This window comes from Amia ocellicauda, chromosome 16 (genome assembly GCF_036373705.1).
Source record: "Amia ocellicauda isolate fAmiCal2 chromosome 16, fAmiCal2.hap1, whole genome shotgun sequence".
NCBI classification, from domain to species: Eukaryota; Metazoa; Chordata; class Actinopteri; order Amiiformes; family Amiidae; genus Amia; species Amia ocellicauda.
Window position 1 is genome coordinate 7,831,461 of NC_089865.1, and position 25,023 is coordinate 7,856,483.

The 25,023-nt window shown below is 37.6% G+C and overlaps 1 protein-coding gene across 1 annotated transcript in view; it reads left to right on the top strand.

The window, feature by feature from the left end:
* Positions 1-25,023, top strand: part of lrp1bb (low density lipoprotein receptor-related protein 1Bb) — a 316,016-nt gene that overhangs the window by 11,537 nt on the left and 279,456 nt on the right. The window lies entirely within an intron of this gene.

The following is a 25,023-nucleotide window of genomic DNA, read 5'->3' on the forward strand; positions in this document are numbered from 1 at the left end:
GTATAATACCATATTGTCTGTTCCCTGCTACGTTCTCTTTGACGGAGTAGCTTGACGAGTTTCTTGGAAAACTGCATTTCTAGGAACTGGAAAGGGAAGATAGTTGCAGATGTTTCCTTGTGTGTTTGACCTTCATATATATATATATATATATATATATATATATATATTCAGTATAGTGCATCAGTTACCTTTATATTTTACAAATACTAATAATTTTCCATTGAATTTCCTACTGGCATGGTGGTCAAAACAGCTACTTCATTTAAATATGTCACTGTTTAGAGAATTGCATGTCCCTAGTTTTTCTGCTGCAGTAACTTTTCTGATGTTATTTGTGTACTCCCGAGACTGAAACATTGCCATTTCATAAACATATACAGTATATTGAGTGATAATAAACTTGTATTCTACTACACTCTGTTAATCTATACAAATAAATAAAGGCTGGAAATTGTGCTGACCAATCGAGAACCTTTGATTGTGTGCTACCCTAACCATTTAGTCTTACACTTGAATATGTTATCTTACTGGAGAGTCCATTTGAGACGAAGCTTAAACCAGTGGACAGAGGTTTATTGACTAAAATATACTGGTATGTTTTGATCGATCTATCCCTTAATTCTAACAAGAGCATCAGGACAGAGGTTCAAAAACAGAGCCAAAACAAAACAATTCAGTCTTCATACTTCACAGCAGGTGTGAAGTTCTGTGATGCGTAAGTTTCAATTCTTTTTTACTCCAAATATACTGCTGGCCTGCATCTCAAAAAAGAAGAGGCTCAAATTAACCAAAAAGCACCTGAATTACTATTAATGTTGGGACTATATTTTTTGGTGAAATGGAACAGAATTGTTACTTTTTGGACCACAGTGTAGTTTGCATAGAATGAAGTGCATGTGCACTTTCTTATTAAAGGGCTTGAAAAAATGTTGAGGCTATTATATACATTTAAATGTCACCTTATACTATTTTATAAGATATGAAATCATGCACAGTTTTGTTGATATAGCTGTCAAAATGTTTAGTCTGTTTAGCTGCCTTGTTGATAAGGGTTTGGTGATAATGATAACAATCTTGTGATTTCGAAAGCAATTATAAAGCCATTTATTAAAATATTTTTGCAGTCAAAGCACATTCACAATTTTAACAGATAATAGTGGACCAGCAGGGGAAATCCACAGTAATTAATCTTGACAGAATGACATTCGGACACATCTTTTCCAGGATTTTGTATATATACATATATATAAAGACCAAAGATAAGTTTCCAGTTTCCTTAATGAAAATATTAAAAAAAGATTTTCCTTTTTAACATGATTTAGTTTTTAAACATCCAGATCTTTAGGTAATACAGACATGACAAATAATTATCCTAAACACATTAACAATAATCAGACTCTTCTATATACGATGTATTCCTTCATTGGTATCCTTAACTGAAATCCACCTATTTCTGATTCTTTAATTTCAAATTTTCCTGACACATTCAAATATTCAGTTAGTATATTATTTATCCTAGCCTTTTAATTATAATCCAAATCTTTTTTCTGAACTGTTATGTTGCCTCACAGTGCCATACTGAGAGACTTGGTATTATTCACTATTGTACTACAGTGAGGCAAAAAAGTATTTGATCCCCTGCTGATTTTGTATGTTTGCCCACTGACAAAGAAATGATCAGTCTATAATTTTAATGGTAGGTGTATTTTAACAGTGAGAGACAGAATAACAACAACAAAATCCAGAAAAACGCATTTCAAAAAAGTTATAAATTGATTTGCATGTTAATGAGGGAAATAAGTATTTGACCCTTTCGACTTAGTACTTGGTGGCAAAACCCTTGTTGGCAATCACAGAGGTCAGATGTTTCTTGTAGTTGGCCACCAGGTTTGCACACATCTCAGGAGGGATTTTTTCCCACACCTCTTTGCAGATCCTCTCCAAGTCATTAAGGTTTCGAGGCTGACGTTTGGCAACTCGAACCTTCAGCTCCCTCCACAGATTTTCTATGGGATTAAGGTCTGGAGACTGGCTAGGCCACTCCAGGACCTTAATGTGCTTCTTCTTGAGCCACTCCTTTGTTGCCTTGGCTGTGTGTTTTGGGTCATTGTCATGCTGGAATACCCATCCACGACCCATTTTCAATGCCCTGGCTGAGGGAAGGAGGTTCTCACCCAAGATTTGACGGTACATGGCCCCGTCCATCGTCCCTTTGATGCGGTGCAGTTGTCCTGTCCCCTTAGCAGAAAAACACCCCCAAAGCATAATGTTTCCACCTCCATGTTTGACGGTGGGGATGGTGTTCTTGGGGTCATTCCTCCTCCTCCAAACACGGCGAGTTGAGTTGATGCCAAAGAGCTCGATTTTGGTCTCATCTGACCACAACACTTTCACCCAGTTCTCCTCTGAATCATTCAGATGTTCATTGGCAAACTTCAGACGGGCCTGTACATGTGCTTTCTTGAGCAGGGGGACCTTGCGGGCGCTGCAGGATTTCAGTCCTTCACGGCGTAGTGTGTTACCAATTGTTTTCTTGGTGACTATGGTCCCAGCTGCCTTGAGATCATCAACAAGATCCTCCTGTGTAGTTCTGGGCTGATTCCTCACCGTTCTCATGATCATTGAAACTCCACGAGGTGAGATCTTTCATGGAGCCCCAGACCGAGGGAGACTGACAGTTATTTTGTGTTTCTTCCATTTGCGAATAATCGCACCAACTGTTGTCACCTTCTCACCAAGCTGCTTGGCGATGGTCTTGTAGCCCATTCCAGCCTTGTGTAGGTCTACAATCTTGTCCCTGACATCCTTGGACAGCTCTTTGGTCTTGGCCATGGTGGAGAGTTTGGAATCTGATTGATTGATTGCTTCTGTGGACAGGTGTCTTTTATACAGGTATAAACTGTATAAATGACACCTGGGAGCCAGAAATCTTGCTGATTGATAGGGGATCAAATACTTATTTCCCTCATTAACATGCAAATCAATTTATCACTTTTTTGAAATGCGTTTTTCTGGATTTGTTTGTTGTTATTCTGTCTCTCACTGTTAAAATACACCTACCATTAAAATTATAGACTCTTTGTCAGTGGGCAAACGTACAAAATCAGCAGGGGATCAAATACTGTTTTCCCTCACTGTATACTGCACCTTTGCAATAGACGCACCCCAGCACTATTGAAAACCAAGGGCATGTTCAAACTAGAAGGGTTTTTTTTGTACTCGGTTCAGTTCATTTGGAGAAGAGTGTGAATAACAAGTTTTGTTTGGCAAATTAACCGAACTGAGACCACTGAAAGAGGTAGTTTCAGTCCGTTTGGCAAAAGAACTGAGTTCGGTTCGCTTGAAAAACTAGAATGTTACAATGGAATGTCTTGGTTCAATGCAATCAGGCAACGAACCCCACATTTCAACCAACTGGAAATAACGTGTAGTAGTTTTGGCTGTACAGTTCCACCGAGTTAAGATAGCATCCACATTCTTATGTATTTGTTAATTTACTTATTGTTAATGGTAACATCAGTAATCTTACAATAATCCAATAGTGGGCTATATTCACTGAGGTTATTACAAAGGTATTTTCCTTTTTTTTTTTCTAAATCGACAAAAATGCTAATTAAAGTTAACAAGTATACATCAGAGCCTACAATTTGATCTAAAGATGCTGCGTGTGAGTGAGTAATTTTTCATTCATTTTGTGGCTTATTTGTACTTTGTGTGAGAAAATAAGTGTCAGCAATACGAATTGCTGTAAAAACCCTTCATGAATTCCCCACCATTACGCTTAATGTATTATGTAAAGTAGCACTATATTTTTAAAGGTATGGCAGTAGCAGTAATATTTTTATATAGGTAATACAATCATCATTCGGCATCACAACACTGATTATAATATTTACAAGTAAAGTAGCCTATTGTTGTATTCAATAACTGCATACAGTACGTTTAAATATAGGATGCATTCATGATACAGACTGCCATATATATTTGATATTTTACATATTATGATGCCATTTTGTAGATGCACTAATCATGTAAAATGTAAATATCTGGTGTTTTATTCATACAAAATGAACCAAGCTCACTTGATTATTGCAATGTGAACACAATTGAACTGAGAAAACACGAAAGATGAACCACGAAGGTTGTTACATAAACACAGCACATTTCATTGCTGTAACAATGCATTTCAATCAATTAAGAAAGGTAAAAAAAACAATGTATTGTATCAGAGATTGCTAAAGCAGGATTTAAACCCAGGTCCCCCACACCGAAGTGCAGTGACCCAACTGCATCACTAAGAGCTGTTCCTTATTTTAATGAAGATCTGGTTCAGTGGGTGATGCGTGATTTTGTAACATAAAAACAAGACCTGATACCTGATGCACAATAACTGAGGCCTGATGCGTGATAGCTGATGCCTGATCAGGAGACTTGATGTCGGAGCACTGAGGCTGAGGAGGAGGCGTGAGGAGGAGAAATGATGATTGACTGAGGGTGGGGTGAGTAATGATCCTGATACCAGAGAATTGAGTGGCTGATACTTGATTCTTGACTCGAGGACGACTGATGTGTGAGGATGTCCTAAAATGGACACTGTACATTTCCAAACTTAGCACGTTTGTACACAAGGCAAGTTTGAACAGCTAGCTCACTGATTCATTTTTTTCAAAGCAAACAGACTGAACTGAGTTTGCTTGAATCAAACAGTGTGAATATGGGGCAAGATTTGAAGCTAGACCCATATAAATAAACACATTATTGTGTATTTTGTTTTCAAATTTTTTGGAGGCAAATGTTTATTTGAGTACATTTTCACTTTACTTCTTATCTTTTAAAATAAGTTCACCGGGGGAATAAATAACCAAAAAAAGCTTTAATGATATGTAAAGGGTATTCTCAGATGTCCTTTTTGGAATCGTCTTTCCCCCCTTAACATACTAAATGTGTGATGGTAAGCCCTTTTTGTTTATTAAGGCAAGTTTACCGAGGGTGACTTTTTCTGGCTCTCTTCATATTAAAATAAATTGCTTGCAAATTTGTGTATTCCCATTGAGAATTGGCACCTGCCAGGAGGAATTTTTGTGAGTAATGTAGCATAGCATTTTGTTATTACACTGAAGGACGAACTATTGCGTTATGTAAGTTTGTGGCACCAGCTGAGGCTGAACTAAGAGTACTTTTTCAGGTGACTTGTTATTTACTGAGTTTAGTATTTGACAGGAGATAAATTTGAGTTTATTTCCCATCATCCTGTTTCAAAATATTACTTTATTTATTACTTTTTCTAATTTGTTGTAATGAATACATGAATTAATAAATACATGTGATTTTCAGTGATATGTGATTTTATTACTGTCACTGTTGTTTCTTAAACTTTCAACACAATTACAATCAATCCATTCTATTATTTTTATATAGTAGGCTGATATTAAGAACCTGTTTCCAGTAAAGCTTCATTTAATGTTTAACAGCATTTTAAACTTTTTTTTTTTTAAAGCAACATATCTACAATCCAGAAGATAATCATTGCATCATTTGTATCTTTGTTCATCTATAGTGTTTCTTGCTCGCGTTATGACAACAAGAATTTGTATGTGCTTCCTGAGAATAGTGCTCGGCACTGAAGCAGAAAGCTTTGAAAATGATCCTTTTCATTTTACAGTACCCAGTCATTCACAGTTAGAGGGATGATATACTTCCTGTGGCTGGCACCATCTGTTTCAGAGTCTGACAGGGAATACAGAAACAAATAAACAAACGAAGGCACAGTCCCCAGTTGTTTCACTCTGTGAAGCCTGCAGTTCTGGGGTGGTTCAGGTGAAATATCTAATTTAAATCTTCAACTAGTCAAAAATCAACCATAACACAGAACTCAGTCTCTGAAGCAAACACAAAACTAGACGAGGAAAGGAAAACGTGTATTTTTGAGAATATGACTGGCATGTTTTGTTGGATCATGTCTGACTTCCTTTTCAATAATTCCTGGCTGACATGTTTGGCAGAGAAGAAAATGTGTGTGATTTGTACTTTTATCAAGATTTGTTTTTTGGTAAACATTTAGTTAAAATGCATCTTTATTATGCATTAAGCATTATACCTTAAGTTATATTATATTATCTGAATGTTGATGCTTTCAGTTTTATGAATAAGAAAATAAGGTTTTGGAAAATAATGAGTATTATTTAAGGCTTATTGTCCTGATCACGGAACTTGTAAGAAGTCATGTCAGAATTGGGTACCGAACCATCGATGGACAATTAATGCAGTTAATAAGTGTATCCTATTTTGTTTAGTTTTTCTATAGAACTGTGGATACTTTTTAAATGTTTTTCTGTTGTAATTCCAATGTTTCATGGTAAAAATGTATACATGGAAAATTAATACTGCTCACAAGATACCAATAGTTGCTTTATTTTTCTTGGTAATCTCAGCTTTCTATTTAAACTTTTAAACTTGAGAAATGATTTCATGAAATGACAAGCTAGCAGTCAATGTAACATTAGCTCACTTCATAGTATTAAATACTGCATTAGCCTCCCACTGGTTTGATGGGCTGTTTATGTCAGTAGATATTTCCTCAAGTGAAGCTTCTATTTTAAATAAACACCATGCATTTTGTAATTATCTGTACAATTTGTATATAATTAGCAGTGCAATATTATACTTACAAAGAATGACCACTTCAAAATGATCAGTTTCTCTGGTTTTACTATTCATAGGTATTTGTTTGGGTAAAATGAACATTTTTGTTTTATTCTATAAACTACTAATAACATTTCTCCCAAATTTCAAATGAAAATATGAATGGAATGGAATGGCTGCCATACATGTAGAGATGCTGATTTAAGAAAAATTTGCAGTGGTCTCTTAATTTTTCCCAGAGCTGTATGTGTGTGTGTGCATACAATGGAGACTCGTTTTAAATGATGTAACAATTTAAAACTTTCTATTGCAATTTTGACTTTTCTTAAACAGTTTATTGGTTGTTAAGCGTATATATTTGGGTAAAAAAAAAAAAAAACTATAGCCTGGATAAAATCACAAGTGTCAAGAATTGTCTCCTTATATGGGGAAATACATCTTCACTTGATTTATTGTTTAAAGGGGCTCTTCATTAAATGTATAAATCACTTAACTATTCTCCCAACATGCAAAATGAGGTACAAAGATATTGTTTTCATCACAAATCTTTTTGATATGTGTATTTAAGTCCAGTAAAAAGAGCAATACAAGAATACAACATATTGTATTTGTCTATTGTATCCAGTAGATAAGATGATTGTTTATATATATATATATATATATATATATATAATTGTATATAGATGTATCTATAGAGCATTCAGAAGTTAAAAACAAGCTGTTTGAACTATTTTGGGAAGTAGGCAGATTTGAAACCCTAGACATTAACACTTGAGATGTTGACTCCAGTCCAGTACCAACATACGGCATTTAGCATGGTCTGCATTTCTCAATAGTGCATTAAATCATCATTGAAGTTAACAGCAAAAGATAACATTTGTAAGGAAGCCACCAACAAATGCTTATATTGGACAAAGTTGCAAACAGCTTCCTGGCTAGATTAAGGCAGTGAAAATAAAACTATTTAAAACTATCTATTTAAAACTGAACTCTGTGAACATTGAAAATGAAACATTGCTAGCATCTGTTTATATGGCTGACTTATATTAAAGTTAAATAATTGATATTACATAGTAAATAAAACTGCATAACCTACAGTGTAATAATTAGTGTTTTTCACCATTCATTTGACATTTTAAAAGTGTTCTGAGAAGAGGATTTATTTGGGTAGCTCTGGAACGCTCTCTGAAAACAAACACCTGTGACCTTGAATCTATTCCTCACTCTACAAATAAAGTTTGTAAAGGTTTATTCACTATTCATGGAAAAACAGATTCATACTTTACCAGTGGAGGTGCAGTTCTGTGTTAGCATTAAAAAAAGGAAAGAAATATGACATAAACACAGCATCTGCATAGTCGTAAATGTATAATGCAGAACATACTATTTAATAAGTGACAAATTTATGTAACACGTAAGACATTGCACAGTAATTAAAATCTCTCCTGCAACATCAAATTGGCAAAGTATTTTATCATGGAATTCATTATTTAATTCTTCTCACATTTAAAACGCTAATAAAAATGCCTGCGCTGACCTGAACTTGATGTCTTTAGTCATTAAACTATTTTCATTTAACAGACTCCTTGATTTACAGATACAATGTACTGTATTATTGGTTTGTAAAAAAAATAATAATAAAAAAAAGTAAGTTGTGATGCCTGTCATTTACAATTAACAATAACTGCAGAATTAACATAGGATTTTGAAGATGCTGTCGTATCCTGAGAGCCCTCTCTTATTATTTTGAATGTATATGAGAAAGCTTCTAATGGTCTGTTGATGATTTAAATACATTAGCCATGATGTAATACTGACTGAAACAATTAGCCTTATAACTTTATAAAGAATTATAAAATATGCATTCTTGAAATGAAGCAAAATCTAGAAGGATTGGGACGATTGTTTATTGTATTTAAAATTCCAGGGTTTATTGATCAAAATGAATATTTACATGAAATAAAGGAAATACAATACATAAATATTACTACTACTACTACTACTACTACTACTAATAATAATAATAATATGATGATTAACAACAACATGGAAAAAACTTTGATGTCATACATCTTGTTTTATTTTTATTTTTTTATTATGGCATTTTTATGTGTTTTTCTTCTTGTGTTCCTGTTTTGTTTCTTGATTTTAACTGGAACCACATTTTTTCAATTTTTCCTTATATAAAACTTGCAAAAGAAGTCAGGATCTTCTTTATAAGGCCACACAGTTATACTGAATACATCTATCCTCTTGGAACCAATGTACATTGTGGAGGTTTTTGAAGATGCAGCCTCTCTGTCTAATACTTCCTTCAATTTTCAGAAAATGCTGACCCACTGTCATTTCCACTGGAGTCAATTGTAATTGCCACTACGGTCTTTAGTTATATGGATACGAATGCTGTTTATTAGGAACATCTGGAGTGTACAAAATCTATTTACCCCTTTTATTGACAAGAGTTTTCTCCAATTGTTCCATTGATTAAACAATTTTAGATCTGGGTTGCTTTTTTCCCTATTCATGTCTTTATTGTGTCCCGATGTTTCAGAATTAAACACTGTGCTATAGTTCTTTTTCTTTTGTATTAGCAAATGTTTTTGGGAACAGTAAGTGAATTTTGGTACGTTAGGGTAAAAAGAAAAACTGTTACAAATATAGTATTTAAATATACAGTAGACTGATAATTAAGAGTTTTGTTAAGTGAAAATAATAATGTTCAAATCCATGTTCTTTGAGTTTCTTATTTTGCATTACATCCTTGCCATGAGTGAGTCAAATGCTTAAAATCCCCCCTGCAGGCTCTATGTATGATGTGATTCTGGCTCCTGTAGGTTGTATAAGACAGCTGTGATACTGTGGGTACGTTGCCTCCAGCCTCCAGCCTCCAGCCTCCAGCAAATTATAGTATACCTACAATTATTCAAAGGGACAGCTTACAAACTAAAAGGTGTTTCTATGCAAAGATACTCATGCTTATTGCTGTTGTACCATACAAGTTAAAGATAAGCAATGTTTTTTGTCCATGGCATTTGATTTGTCTTTTTTCCTTATTTGATGCCAAAACTTTGTTGATAACTACAGTACATTTGCACTACCATAACATGTTACCCAAAAGGCCACAGTTTTATGTATTTACCTCAAGGATATTCTAGGTCAAATATCAGTAAATACAAAGTTGAAGAAGCAGAATGTCATTCTGTCCCCAGGGATGACATTGCTATTTTTGTTTTCTTTCGTTTATTTATCGAAGTTGTCCTCTGTATTATTGAGATCTCCCTGGGAGGACTGAATTTCCATAACAGAGTAAAGCATCCACATGAACATACACAAATTGCATATTCCTTTGTATATTAAGTATTGATATTGTAGCAATATGTATAAGCAGCACGTTCATTAAATTGATATTCGGCAAGGATCTGGGAAGAGATGTTTGCTGAGGCCAATCGTTGTTTGGGAAAATAAGGCACTCTTTTGTATCAGTACTGTTGACACTGTCCTTAAGAAAAAACAGACAGGCATTTTCTAACCACCAAAGCATTCTCTGAAAATCTCGAAATAATCTATCAAATTAACATATTGCAGATGTAGCAATTAATTTATTCTGCTACATAATAGTGTTTTTTTCTGAAATGTATCTCATAAACCAAAGACTATTCTAAAGCCTTTTAATGTTGGACAGTGGAGAGCAATGCAGTCCCTCTTAACTTAAAAAAACAAACATGTCCTACACGTGTCCTCTTTGAAATCCAAGAACTGAACAAAATATTAGATAAATACATTTACCAAAATTATTTCCCTAAGGAGAAGAATCTGACATGATAAGAAGATTATCAGTAGGAGGTCAAACTATCAGACTACTCTGTGAACTCCTTAGGAGGAAAAGTTACCTTTTACCCATTCTGTCTGTCATCTTTGTGTACCGTCGTGTGCCCGGTTCAGCATCGTATAGGCACGTAAAGCGCAGTGTAAAGACACACTTGTGGATCTGTGGCGTGGCCGAACTGTTTCAGTGCCCCCATAGAATAATGTGTGTGTATATGCTGCGTTTCCCCCCTGCAACCATAGATCAGGTTTGCCAAACAGACAGATTAGTTTTGGCACAGATAGGTGTGTCTATGATGCTGTCACACGAGGAAGGCAGCAGGTGGAACATGCTGGAGTAATCTTTTTTGGCTAGGAAGAGTGCCCTGTAAAGGCTGATTTTGGACATAGGCAGTGTGCCATTGTGCAGATGTTTTGAGCATGACATTATTATACAATAACCAAACACAATAGAAAGAACAAGGTGGGAGGGTTACGTTCTCTTTATTTTTAGTGCAGATTAACCCTTTTAAGATTGCAGGTGAAGTCATCAGGAAGTAAAAAAAGATTAGCTACCGGAAGAGTTATCATGTACTGCATAGAGTTTGTTTAACCTATGTAGCTGGTTTCACAGACCTCAATTAGCATTAGTCTCGAAATACTGTACCAAAATTAACATTGGGCAGTCTCAGACAAGTGGTAACCTATGAAAACAGGCCAACGACCTTTTAACTGTTAAAATGACAGTCGTTCTCTTGCACTAGAATGTTTTAATGCAGAAAGTGTAGGAGGAGCCAGTCTAGCCATTTAACTAAAATGAGTTTCATTGGGTGATGTGTGGACGTTTTATTATACAGTGAGTGCTTTGGAATGTGATGTATTAATGTTCGATGATTTAGTGAGTGTCCTTCATTATAATGTATGCACAATCTCAATAAATGACACCATCATTTCATTACACACAGATTCCATTACATCCCATGATGTATGCTTTTAATTTTATTCAGCTTATGATTTATTATATATATTTAATACATACTATACTTACTTGAAATACAATGTAATTTAACAAAACTATGTTCTTTTGTTATAAAAAGACATTATAGGCAGTATTCGGCACGTAAGGCAGAGCATTTTACTGAGTGATGTATTCATTCATTAATATGATTTTTTTCCCCAAGGAAACCTTAAACCACTGAGCTGGCGGGAAAGTTGAGTTCAGTATAAAATCATTGCAGTTTCTGAGATTTAAAGAAACAGATTTTCAGTCTGAGAGGCACAAAGAAATATAGCCACCTAAAGCCACCCAGGCTTCAAAAATAGTCTTACACACACACACACACACACACACACACACACACACACACACACACACATTTTTCCTAGAAATCCAATAAGAGGTTACAAGGGGACATCCAATTTATTAATACAGTCTAGATTTGTTGTGTGCCCCCCCAAAAAAATAAAAAAATAAAAGGTTGATCTCTTTGACATTTTAAGACCAAATCCCGATGGAGGCAGTGTTAATGCCACTGTGTATGTTTGTGTTTGATAAAAATCAAGCAAGTCATCAGGATGAATACAAACAGACAGAAGAGGTGCTTTTTAATGTATTTTTGACCCACTTGAAATATACAGAATTAAAGGAAATGGCTTAGAAATACTGGAAGGAAATGTTAGATACTGCATCAAAATGAGGTATTGAAGAAACCCATACATTTCTGACATGAACATAATGTTGACCTTTTACAGAACATAATATCTTCTTACTAAATGAATCCAGTGGAAAGAATAGGGTCACATTAAAAACAAAGCAATACACAAAACAAAAACAACAGCTTGGATGTATTTGTTCAAAAAGCAATCTGATGAATTTCTAACTATAGTTTAACATATTCCAGTGGAAAGAAGATGAAACCTTAATTGTAAAAAAAAAACAAGTAGTATATTTATTTATGAATTTACATAGAAATATTATAAAAATATAATTATGTATCTATATTTCATATACTCGTATATACACTCACCTAAAGGATTATTAGGAACACCTGTTCAATTTCTCATTAATGCAATTATCTAACCAACCAATCACATGGCAGTTGCTTCAATGCATTTAGGGGTGTGGTCCTGGTCAAGACAATCTCCTGAACTCCAAACTGAATGTCTGAATGGGAAAGAAAGGTGATTTAAGCAATTGTGAGTGTGGCATGGTTGTTGGTGCCAGACGGGCCGGTCTGAGTATTTCACAATCTGCTCAGTTACTGGGATTTTCACGCACAACCATTTCTAGGGTTTACAAAGAATGGTGTGAAAAGGGAAAAACATCCAGTATGTGGCAGTCCTGTGGGCGAAAATGCCTTGTTGATGCTAGAGGTCAGAGGAGAATGGGCCGACTGATTCAAGCTCATAGAAGAGCAACTTTGACTGAAATAACCACTCGTTACAACCGAGGTATGCAGCAAAGCATTTGTGAAGCCACAACACGTACAACCTTGAGGCGGATGGGCTACAACAGCAGAAGACCCCACCGGGTACCACTCATCTCCACTACAAATAGGAAAAAGAGGCTACAATTTGCACAAGCTCACCAAAATTGGACAGTTGAAGACTGGAAAAATGTTGCCTGGTCTGATGAGTCTCGATTTCTGTTGAGACATTCAGATGGTAGAGTCAGAATTTGGCGTAAACAGAATGAGAACATGGATCCATCATGCCTTGTTACCACTGTGCAGGCTGGTGGTGGTGGTGTAATGGTGTGGGGGATGTTTTCTTGGCACACTTTAGGCCCCTTAGTGCCAATTGGGCATCGTTTAAATGCCACGGCCTACCTGAGCATTGTTTCTGACCATGTCCATCCCTTTATGACCACCATGTACCCATCCTCTGATGGCTACTTCTAGCAGGATAATGCACCATGTCACAAAGGTCGAATCATTTCAAATTGGTTTCTTGAACATGACAATGAGTTCACTGTACTAAACTGGCCCCCACAGTCACCAGATCTCAACCCAATAGAGCATCTTTGGGATGTGGTGGAATGGGAGCTTCGTGCCCTGGATGTGCATCCCACAAATCTCCATCAACTGCAAGATGCTATCCTATCAATATGGGCCAACATTTCTAAAGAATGCTTTCAGCACCTTGTTGAATCAATGCCACGTAGAATTAAGGCAGTTCTGAAGGCGAAAGGGGGTCAAACACAGTATTAGTATGGTGTTCCTAATAATCCTTTAGGTGAGTGTATTTCATGTATCATATATTTATATACTTTCATATTAATTTGTGACCCTTTGGCATTGTTTAACAATGTCACTACTTATGTAGGTTTTAATACAATGCAAAAGCAACAAATAAATAAATCCCAGTAAATTCTTGGTGTTAACGTAACTGTTCATAATTACCTCTATGTGTATCAAGTAGTCATCAGTTTGGTTATACAGTACTAGTGTTGTTTATACTTTCAAATGTTCTATCTCCATTAGCAGAAGTCTCCCTTGAAACAGATTGCCTACGCTCAGTTAGCCTGAACAGTCTGCAGTTAACCTGTGACTTTGTTTTCCCAATGAAAAATAAAGTATTTGGAGGCAATGAAATGGGCCCTTCCCAATTTATGAGTCATGTGGGCAATACCTTTCTTACCAAGGGCACACATGAACAGAATAATGTACAGGACCACAGCCCTGGTGGATTGCAATGTGAGATAAGAAAGTGGAAGGTCATATAGGTACAGGAAAGGTATCACTCATGTAGGACACGGCAGCCCCTGAAACATGCAACACATTAGTCTTTATGATTGCGGTTGTGGATGCCATACCACCCCCATGACACAACAACTGCATTACATGACAAGAGTCATTGATTTTTGAAGACTGGAATATACCTCGTATGAAATCACCATGACAATGATCATGTCTACAACATCGGTAGTCGGATTGGTACGCTTGTGTCAGTTATGGCGTGCGATACAGACTTTTGAAACATGTTCTATGCTCTGCTCTCAGAGATGCTTGTCAACTCCATTAGGATCAACTTGATTTCATGTCAGGCTTGTCAAAAGAAACTTGATCTCACAATCTGTACTGTAGTGGTGTTTATCAGTAGTAATTTGTAGTGATTGATGCACAAATTTCGATATTTGTTACAGTATCACTTTTCTTTTTGTTGCTTTCTATTGAATGTGATCAGTATTTACATGCTACTATAAGGATAAAAAATAAAATGCATAAATACAATAAAATAAAAATAGACCTTTAAACAGTTTACATGATAATATGATAGAATGCATTTGTGTGTTTGTAGCTTCTACATTCTACACAAGATATTTCCACACAATTTCATCATTTCAAGTATGGTTCGCCCAGACCTGATAAAATGATAATCACAGTGAACATAGCTACTAAGATTTCAGCCAGAAGGCTTTCAGCAGACATTAAGTACAGGGATTAGCCAGCACGGGGTGATTTATCTTTTTGTTCATTCAATACTTGGAGGAGGGTAAATATCATCCAAGTTTAATTAAAAAAGAAAACTATATGAAAAGCAAAGAAGATTGAAGTTTTATTTTGACAGTGGATTGCACGAGCAAATGATATTCCAGGCTTTCTCTCCTTTGAAGTTAATGGAAAACTGGGTAATAAATTAATTTTTATTTTAAAGAAAAAAAGACACACTTGCCCTATCTACACAGGCCCCTGTTCTTCGTAGTAGAGTAAAGGTAACCTTAATGATGCCAGACCTTTGTTATAAAAGGCACTTTGTATAGGATTCCAGCTGAACAGAGTTCAAATTTAAATATTGTTTTTAAGATATATTATGCATCGGCATTTCAAGAATTCAGGAAAGCCACTTAATTGAAATCCCTATTAAAAACTAAAACATGAAAGATAATGCATTCTTATCCTCTACAAAGCACTATTCAGCTTCTTACCTTTACAGGCACTTTAAAAACGCATCATTTTCCGCAAAATGATTGGTAGATTTTGACCTTGATTTAAATTTAGTCTCCTAGGAGCTCTAATGACTATACAAACACTTCACTTGCTCTCTTTGTAGATCCTGTTCCTTTGGCAGACTGCTCATTTTACCATTCCTGTGGTTTTCTTAAAAAATATGTATTCATCTATGAAGCTTGATAAAATATAAAGGAATAACAATTTGTTCCAAGAAATCACAACTTTTCAATATGAATGCAAATCTTTCAGTATTCTCAGAGCGCTAATTATACTCTTTACAATAGTGCTCACAATATGTATTGTTCATAACACAGTCAAGAACTGAACTCATGATACTATTAAATAAAGTTTTTTTCGAGTGTCATTTACATATGTTATGATAGCGGCTGCATTAATATTAGATGCATCTTAATACTATTTGTGGAATCTTCCTCTGAAGACCACAATTTTCTACAAACTGAATAAAAAATGTTTACCATTGATTTGTCCTCGGCATAAGTGTCCATAGGTATATGTTAATCTAGTTTCTATTCCATAGGTAACCAAGTATATACATAATTACAATATGGCCATGTTCAATTCTGTGTCAATGCATATCCATATCGAAATAAGTTCTGTACTATCTTATGTGTTAAAATCAGTGGTAAGACGATACAAAAATACTTGAAGTAGTACTCATTGTATGTACCTGCATTTGTGGTGTAGCTATTTGTTAGACTTTGCTTTTATTTATTTGACCATTTAAAGCCCATCTAAATGTGTAACTACATGATTTAATAGGCTAATTTTGTTCTGTTGATTCAATGTCAAAATCCTTATATGGAGTGAAAGTAATAGTAGCCAATGGCACATCCATTAAGGGAACAATATAATATCACTATCATTAACTTCAGCAGTGGCCTCCAGGCTACAAAAGATTTCCCAGACAGATGTGTAAAGCATTTCCAATGAAAATATAGAAATGTAATAAACAAACAAACAAACATTGTTTTATACAAGGAATATCTGTCATTCATCTTTATATCATTAGATCGATTCAAACGATAGGTTGCAAATGCAACCATGGTTATCTGAGAAAAGAAGCACTGCCCAGGGGGGAGGGGGAGGGGTTTCAGCGCGCATTTTCTGGAACGTATCGAAGACGCATTTGTCTATGAAAGCTGCCATTGGCCCCGGTGCCCATAACTCAAACAGGACACTTCCACTTCCTGTTTTTATAAAAGGTGTCGTCTGCACAGAGACTTCCTCTTTTTGCTGGGAGCTTGAACTCCTGTGTGACCTTTCAACCCTTGGGCAGTGCTTCTTTTCTCAGATAACAACGGTTGCATTCACAACCTATCGTTATCTTTCGAGTTAGAAGCACTGCCCAAGGGGGAGGGGTTACAGTAAACCAAACCATTGCAAGGGAGGAGGCAGCGAGCTGGTAAGAGAGCCTGCCCCAAGGCGTACCTACTAGGAGCCGTACCAACTCTATGATAGAAGCCACATGGGGCCCCTTGGGGTCACATTTGGGCTGCCCAGACTTGAAGACTGAACTGGGAAGAAATAAAGAATGGTGTATCCACGGGGCAACAAGAATCCTTGTGCCTACCACGAAGCCTGGTAATAGTGGCCTTCTGCTTTACTACCAGGGCAAGGAGCGGGGCTCAATACCAAGACCACACCAGACTGGATAGTCACTGCTGGATAATTCAATTAATAATAATGGAACTATATACACAGTGGGGCAACGAGAGCCAACTCAGGTGCCTTCCACTGGACACAAAAGCAGCAGCCCCCAGCTTTTCTAGCATAGCTAGGGCGGGGGCAACAAAACTGCTGACAAAGGAACTATATACACAATGTGCCTTCGCTAAAAACAGGAGCAGGCATCTACGCTCAACTTAATAAGGAGCGGACAAGCTCGATTGTATATTCCAATGAACTATATACAGTGCAGGGTGCAGGAGCCACTTCATGCACCACATACAGGACACAGGAGCAAGTTACACATTGTCGAGCAGCAGCTATCGCCAACAGATGCTCTACAGATGTCAATAATAAATTAACTATATACTAACATAAACTCAAAAGCTCCCCGCTGAACACAGCAGCAGCGGCCCTCAGCACAGCTAGCATAGCATAGCTAGGGTGGGGCCACAGACCTGCTGACAAAGGAACAATGATGGTACAGGTGTAAAAAACACATGCACTCCTGTCTACAGAATTAACTATATACACAGTCCGGTAGGAAGGGAAAACGGTTCTGTGTCACTTCTCCAAGCACGCTCTGCAGGGGCAGACAAGGATACAAAAGCCAGGAGCCAGTGCCTGATAGGGTACTGAGGCTCAAGTGAAGCCAACACCGGTTTCCCAGTCCGGTCCTGTCACATCCACCCTGTAGAACCGAACAAAGGTGTGTGGCGAGACCCAACTCGCAGACGCACAGATGTCTGCCAGTGGGGCGCCTTGAAAAAGGGTCTACGGCATGGCTACACCTGGGTCACCAGGTGTTCAGGCCTGGTAATGGTATCCACAATCCAGTGCGAGAGGCACTTTGAGAGCACCTGGCCCAGCGTGGCTAGGGTGGGCGGCAGGCCTCGGCTTTACTGCTGCTGCGTGCGCTCTCGCTGTGGAGGAAAAAGTCCTGTGGACAAAAAACCAACACAGCGAACTAGTCTGAATAATAATACTAATAATAAACGACTAGAAGTTATATGTAAAAAGCTAAATTGTCTGAGGCGCCAAAGGACTTCCGTGGCGCAGATGGTACAAAACAGCATAGCTAATTTTAATCAATTAAAATATAGCGATTACACACAAATGTAGCAAATCGGTGGGTGGATGGTACTGTTTGTACTAACAGCCAGCTGAAAAATGCAATTTCTATTTTTTATTCACAAACACAGAGGCTTTCACCTGTCTTGACGAACCAAGGCGAAGGGCAAAAGAGGAAGTCTCTGTGCAGATGTCAGATTATACAAGAAGTGGAAAGGTCCTGTTTGAGTGATGGGCACATTGGCCAATGGCAGCTTTGATAGACAAATGTCTTCGATACATTCCAGTGAATGCACGCTGAAACCCCTCCCCCTCCCCCTTGTGCAGTGCTTCTAATACCGGGGTCACACTACACGATTTCTACAATCTGACCTGATTTTGTGAACAGTGGACAGCTCACACTTAACAACTATTTTGCACCGAATTTGTGTCTTTTGCGTCGTGAAGGGTAATGAAAGCCCAGAGGATCCTGACACTACCCGATCGCTTAAGTACAGGGGAACACACACTACACGACTGATCTGAAATCCTTGTCGTGGCGATCTGCATCACAGCCTCCAAATCTCGCAGAAACACGCGTGATCCACACAGAGAAAAGGTCAACAAACACGGACGTGCACATGTACAGGTCACAGTGGATTTCTGCAGATCTGTGCAAAACTGCGGAAAGAACGCGACCACAAGCCGCTGTTGTTGTTTATGTTCGTCCGTGCGGGTAAACACAAAAAGCGTATAGTATTTTACAGTAATGTGCCCCGAAACAACCATTGGTATTTTAATAAATACGTATGACAATCTTATTCTCCTGACATGTTTATTCTTCCTGTTTCTTCTCTCTTCTTCAGTCAGCTCGGCTCTCATTGGCTGCTGATCACGTCACTCTCCACGATCGGTGCCGATCGAGTCGTACATATTAAACATGTTTAATAAAATCGTAGGGGCTACGACAAGCTTACGATCAGATCGGAGGGCAAGCGATCGCATCGCAGCCCGTCTCACACAACACGACCATCGGCAGCGGGGACGCACCCCAACCAGGCAGCTTGTCATGATGATCGGTGCCGATCTGTCGTGAGGGCCAAATCGGGCTCAAATTGGGCTTAAAATCATGTAGTGTGACTCCGGCATAACTTGAAAGATAACTGCACTCATCAGACATGAAAGAAAGATCAACAGAGCACTGCTGAGAGGAAATAAAAACATTATTTGGCAATGGAAATTAGACAGCTACTATTAAATCACATGGAGCTGTAATATTATCCACACAACAGGGCTGCAGTAAGTTAGTCAGTAAGTAAGTAAGGAAGTTAATGTGATAAAGCATATGCAAAAAAAGTAACGAAAACAAACTGGGGTGTTCTGACGTTAACATGTAGATTGTGATTGTATTACATGTATTACAGGACAAACCAACAATGGACATTAAGTTTAGTTTAATAGGGTTTAGTTAAATGGAAAAAAAAAAACTTTGTTTTTAACTAAATTAATAATTTAATAACATCTTCAAATTAATGTTTTCTTGAAAAGTACAGATTTTTGTTATTGTTTGTATGTTACTCTATTTAGTAAGGTAAAACAGTTATTTGAAAGTGTGACGGCTCTCTCGCTCCACCTGCTGTGTTTGGGGTTTTCCTGTTTCAGGTCAGTGGTGGGCAGAGTTAGAGGCTTGTCAGCTTGACAGCTTTCACCGGTGTGTCTCAGGCAGGGTATAAAAGTCTGCTGGCTTGAGCACACGAAAGGTCTCTCTCCCCACGAGCATGTTTTGAATCGTGTTACTTTGCGTTATACTTTTACATTTCATTATATGCCTATACATCCACTCACTACACTACTGATTACTGACAATCACATCTCATTGATTATCTTTATGTTATGTTATGTTATATTAAGTTCAGTTAAATAAAACATTTGTTATAAGTCTTTACCCCAAGTGTGGTCTCCCTTATTGTCATGAGCCAGCTGTGATGAATTGGGGCTCGTATGGGAGTTGTGAGTATTTTCTGAATTTAATTTGTTTGGTAACTACATATCACTTGGAAGTTGTGTGCTAAGGTTGTGCCAAAATTGTAAATGATTAATTGTTGGGAGACCTACATTGGGTTTTTGTATTTAAGTTTTTATATATAGACTTGCTTTGGTTATGGACTTATATATTTGGTTTATCTTGTTATTTGGTTTTGTTTGATACGCACCTGTATGGCATGTTGGCTATAATAATAGGTTTTGTTTTGGTTTATTTGTGTGCAGCGTAGAGAGAGGACTGATTTGTATTCTGCCTAGGGTCGGTTGTTTTGAAGCACAACAGTGGGAGGCAAGGTAGGTGCAGTGAGCTATAGCTTTCTCCCCAGAGAATAAGCATAACCGACATGTTCTTATTGAATGCGTTGGGCTGTTTTTTGTTTTTGGTTGGTATTTTTGTGTGGAAGTCGTGGAAGGAGCAGTTGTCTCGGGAGCATGTCTGTGGTTTGCTTAAGTCGCCAGCTTGCTGGTTGCTTGTTCTGTTCCAGCGGGTTTTAGTGCATAAATACCCACCACGGCTAGGGTTTCAGCTAGGTAGGATTTGGTGGAAGCTCCTGACTTGTGCCTTATCTCTCCTGTTGCGCTCTGCCTTAGTTGGTCTGGTTTGGTGTGTGACAGAGGGGAGAGCGAGGTCATTTACATATTTTTGTTGGATGTGATAATGGCATCTATTGTAAAACCTGCGCTGTTGTTTCCTATTCCAGCTATTGGTCCCCCGTTTGAGCATCTGATTATCGACTGTGTGGATCCTTTGCCTCGATCTAAGTCTGGCAGTAACAATTTGACACTGTAATGTGTCAAGTGACAAGATATTCTGCTGCCTATTCCCTCTGTATGATAACAACACAGTCGGTAGTGAAGGCTTTATCTCAGTTTATTTCTGTGTTTGGAATTCCTAAGGTCATACAAAGTGATCAGGGTTCTAATTTTACATCCAAGGTGTTGCGTCAGCTTCACATTAAGCACAACCAGGCTAGTGCTTACCTTGCTCAAAGTCAGGGTGCCCAGGAGCATTTCCCTCAGACTCTAAAGTAATTATTACGCTCATTTTGCACTGAGCTGGACCATGATTGGGTGGAGTGGTTGCCGTGGTTACTTTTAGCCGCTAGACAGGTGTCACAGGAGAGCTCTGGGTTTAGCCCGAATGACCCTGTGTTTGGAGATACTTCCCGGAGTCCATTAATGGCACTGTTGGAGGATTGGAAGGGGACAGATCTCCCTCAGAATTTGTTATCTTACGTTAATGGTTGCCGACACCAGGTCGAATTAAGCAACTATTTGACCGGCGGGCTGAAAAACTTCAGTTTAGTCCCGGTGATCAAGTCCTTGCACTCCTGCCTATTGTCAGTTCTCATTTCCAGGACAAGTTTACTGGACCACACTGTGTGGTGTGGCTAGTCTCTGATATAAATTATATAATTGCGACTCCTGGGGCAGGTTGTACTAACGGGATCTGATCCCAGATCTGGGATCCGATCTTCATCTTGATCTCAATTGTGTTTTACTAAACGGATCAGGGCTCAATCTGAGCTCAGATTCGAGCTCAAAAATGATCCTGTTTTTGAGCAAGATCAAAGCTTGAGCCGACTTTTTAAAATGTAGGAGCTCTGTATACTTCATATAGTTATACAGACGTGCTCAAATTTGTTGGTACCCTTACAGCTCATTGAAATAATGCCTCATTCCTCCTTAAAAGTGATTAAATTAAAAGCTATTGCATCATGTATACTTGCATGCCTTTGGTATGTCATAGAATAAAGCAAAGAAGCTGTGAAAAGAGATGGATTATTACTCATTCTACAGATATTCTAAAATGGCACATTTGTTGGTACCCCTTAGAAAAAATAATAAATAACTGGATTATAGTGATAATTAGTTTATTTAATTAGCATCACATCTGTCTCCAATCTTGTAATCAGCCATTGAGTCTATTTAAATGGAAGTAGTCACTGTGCTGTTTGGTATCATTGTATGCACCACACTGAACATGGACCAGAAAAAGCAAAGGAGAGAGCATGGTAAAGGTAAAGGCTACGAGACCATCTCCAAGCAGCTTGATGTCCCTGTGACAACAATTGCAAACATTATTAAGTTCAAGGTCCATGGAATTGTAGCCAACCTGGGTGCGGCCGCAAGAGGAAAATCGACCCCACATTGAGCAGAAGAACAGTGCGAATGGCAGAAAAAGAACCAAGGATAACTGCCAAAGAGATAGAAGCTGAACTTCAAGGTGAAGGTACATCAGTTTCTGATCGCACCATCCGTCGCTTTTTGAGTGAAAGTGGCCTCCATGGAAGAAGACCCAGGAGGCCACTTTTGAAAGAAAAACATAAAAAAGCCAGACTGGAATTTGCTAAAATGCATATTAACAAGCCACAATCCTTCTGGAAGAATGTCCTTTGGACAGATGAGTCAAAACTGGAGCTTTTTGGCAAGTCACATCAGTTCTATGTTCGCAGACGAAAAAATGAAGCTTTCTAAGAAAAGAACACCATACCTACAGTTAAACATGCAGGAGGTTATGTTTTGGGTCTGCTTTGCTGCGCCTGGCACACGGTGCCTTGACTCTGTGCAGGGCACAATGAAATTTCAAGACTATCAAGGCATTCTGGAGCAAAACATACTGCCCAGTGTCAGAATGCTCTGTCTCAGTCGCAGGTCATGGGTCCTCAAACAGGATAATGACCCAAAACACACAGCTAAAAGCAGCCAAGAATAGATAAGAACAAAACATTGGACTGATCTGAAGTGGCCTTCTATGAGTTCTGATCTGAATCCTATCGAACATCTATGGAAAGAGCTGAAACTTGCAGTCTGGAGAAGGCACACATCAAACCTGAGACAGCTGGAGCAGTTTGCTCAGGAAGACTGGGCCAAACTACCTGTTAACAGGTGCAGAAGTCTCATTGAGAGCTACAGAAAACATTTGATTGCAGTGATTGCCTCTAAAGTTGCTACTGCTGTGTTGCCTGTTTGATCTTGTCTGTTTTTACTGTTTGACTTGTAGCGCTATTGGGTATGAGAAAAAAATACAATTGATTATTGGCTAATTATTATAATATATGTTTTGTAGTTAAAGAAACGTACACCAGTGCAAGAAACTGCAAAGATTGTGTACTTTGTGACGTTTTAACGGATTCAATGTGCCCTGTCCTTGATGGAAAACTTTTCGGATGATAGACTACAAATGATTGTGTCGGATCCAGTGTCAACGATAAGCAGACTGACATTAACATGCATTGGGAAACATAGTGAACAGCTAAGCTTATTTAATTAATAAACTCATCAGCAATAGCACAATATAGTTTTCTGAAAGGTTTATGATTGTCATTAAGTCATTAGAGCAGTAGATGGTCAAATAGCCGCACCAGAGACTGACGAGCCGGTTCACAACCAATAGGAAACTCCTTAGTTACTGCACGCGCTACTTAATAATCGGATCAAAAAATCAAATCAGCGGAGCCTGATCTTGATCTGCTTCATACCATGCTTTTTCATGATCCTGATCCGATTGGCCTAAATGTCATTGTCTGTAGGCAGAGACACAGTATATGTTGGAGAATGATATTGCTGAGCCATCTTTTACAAGTTGGGTGTCGCCTTGCTTATTGGTTAGTAAGCCAGATAATACATTTCGATTCTGTACCGATTACCAGAAGGTTAACACGATTACTAAACCGGATTCTTTTCCCCTTCCGCAAATGGAAGATTGTGTCGATCAGGTTGGTGCTGCACAATTTGTAAGTAAATTCAATCTGCTTAAAGGGTACTGGCAAGTCTCTCTTTCTGCGAGAGTGAGAGAAGTATCCTCTTCTATTACTCCATCAGGCCTTATTCTTATAAGGTTATGAGTTTTGGGTTGCATAACGTACCGGCAACTTTTCAGCGTCTCATGAACTGTGTTGTTGCTAGTTTGGACAGTTGTCCAGTATGCTTGGATGACTTATTACTTGGTTGTTTATAGTGATATGTGGGAGATGCACTTGACTCGTATGTGTGCGCTGTTGGACCGTTTAGCTGAAGTGTGCCTGACTGTGAATCTGGCAAAGTGCGAGTTTGCCAAAGCAACTGTGACCTATTTGGGAAAAGTGGTTGGGCAGGGGGAGGTGCGGAGGAACATCCACATACTGTTTATAAAATAGCAATGTCACATTTAAAGGTTTGTATATAAATGTTTACCTTTTCTTTTCAAGAAGCTCTTAATACAAAAATAATAGAAATACATTACAATACATTTTGAACAACACTTGACTGAAATAAGTTCTTCACAAATTGAAATCTTCCACACATTAAGAGGGAAGTTATTGCCTGTTTTAGAAGTGTTTATTTTTTTACAATTTGACCTCAGTAAAGGAAAAGGAACTTTTGTCCAACAATTAATTTAATCAAACAATCAGTGTATTCACATAAATGGATATAGGAAAGGAGTGTTATCAAAGAAAAAGATAAATACTACTTATGCAATAAATTAGGAAATGTATGTTAATTTAAATATGTGCCGTTTGCTATTTTATTCCACATGGTATTGCAAGTCTTCAGTGCTGCACTGCTTGCTAAGCCCACAGGAGAAACAAATCTATATTTAAATGGTATATTTTAAAATAATTTTTATGTTTTGTAAATAATGTATACGATACCATTGGATTAGAAGTAAATCTTCTGAGTAGGTAAAATGACTTAGTGATCAGATGTCATAAATTATAGGAGAACAAAGTAGTTAGGTATACAATTGTATAATGTGACATGGATTATATATTGTGACAAATACATGTAACTGAATGTGTTAAGGTAAGTAGGACATACTCGTATACATTAATGTAATTAAAACAAAAATGTTTTAAATGTT